The 1,227-nt window shown below is 35.6% G+C and overlaps 1 non-coding gene across 1 annotated transcript; it reads left to right on the forward strand.

The window, feature by feature from the left end:
- The first annotated feature begins 1,028 nt into the window (after positions 1–1,028).
- On the forward strand, positions 1,029–1,100 carry TRNAR-UCU. The gene has a single exon. It is a non-coding gene; the product is annotated as a tRNA-Arg (tRNA).
- Positions 1,101–1,227: the final 127 nt, after the last annotated feature.

The following is a 1,227-nucleotide window of genomic DNA, read 5'->3' on the forward strand; positions in this document are numbered from 1 at the left end:
AATTGAGACTTTAGCATGGGCTCATGAACGCACACCTTTAGCTAATTTAATTCGCTGGAGAGATAAGCCCGTGGCTCTTTCCATTGTGCAAGCAAGATTGGTTGGATTAGCTCACTTTTCCGTGGGTTATATATTCACTTATGCAGCTTTCTTGATTGCCTCAACATCAGGCAAGTTTGGTTAATTTAGTTTGTTTTTTTGTACTGTATCAGCACCTAGTTCATTACTCTTGATAGAGAGGGAGGATCTGCCTTTTTAGATTTCTTTTTCTATTTATTTTTCCATCTAGGATTAGAACCGTATACTTGGTAATAATAGCAACGACACATTATGGCAAAAAAAAGTTCGATTCAGAGGGAGAAGAAGCGGCAGAAATTAGAACAGAAATATCATTTGATTCGTCAATCTTTAAAAAAAAAGATAAGAAGCAAAGTTTCTCCCTTGAGTTTGAGTGAAAAAACTAAAATGCGAGAAAAATTGCAATCCCTACCGTGTAATAGTGCACCTACACGCCTTCATCGACGTTGTTTTTTGACCGGAAGACCTAGAGCTAACTATCGACATTTTGGGCTATCCGGACACGTACTTCGAGAAATGGTTTATGAATGTTTGTTACCGGGTGCAACAAGATCCAGTTGGTAAGGATAAAATACCCTTTCGTATTTGTATGGATTTCTAGAATTGATAATCATAGAGGAGCCCTCTTTACCATTCTGTATAAATGGACTATTCTATTTGTATAGATATTGGTAGAGGGGCATATCCAACCCTCTTTTATCCACTAGTTACCCCTCTTTAGTTTAAGAGTATAGAGCAGTTTGGTAGCTCATAAGGCTCATAACCTTGGGGTTGCGGGTTCGATTCCCACTACCGGCTCCATACTCCTTCTTTATGATATATGCATGATATAATATATACATCATGCATTTGTATCTGGATTTTTTGATTTCCTAAAAGATTTTTGGTCTAACAGTTTTTTCTCGGAAGAAGAAAAAAAAATAAAAGAAAGAATAAAATATGAAAGAAAAGCGTCCATTGTCTAATGGATAGGACAGAGGTCTTCTAAACCTTTGGTATAGGTTCAAATCCTATTGGACGCAATCTTATTTCTATCTATTCTTTAAATAACTATACTAAACTAAAAACAAAGAAAACTTTTTTGCATGATTCAAATGAAAAATCTTTCTCAACGATTCCTATTCTACTAACAAGAGTAGACATGCAAAA

Source organism: Triticum dicoccoides, unplaced genomic scaffold, assembly GCF_002162155.2.
Source record: "Triticum dicoccoides isolate Atlit2015 ecotype Zavitan unplaced genomic scaffold, WEW_v2.0 scaffold15599, whole genome shotgun sequence".
Classification (NCBI taxonomy): Eukaryota; Viridiplantae; Streptophyta; class Magnoliopsida; order Poales; family Poaceae; genus Triticum; species Triticum dicoccoides.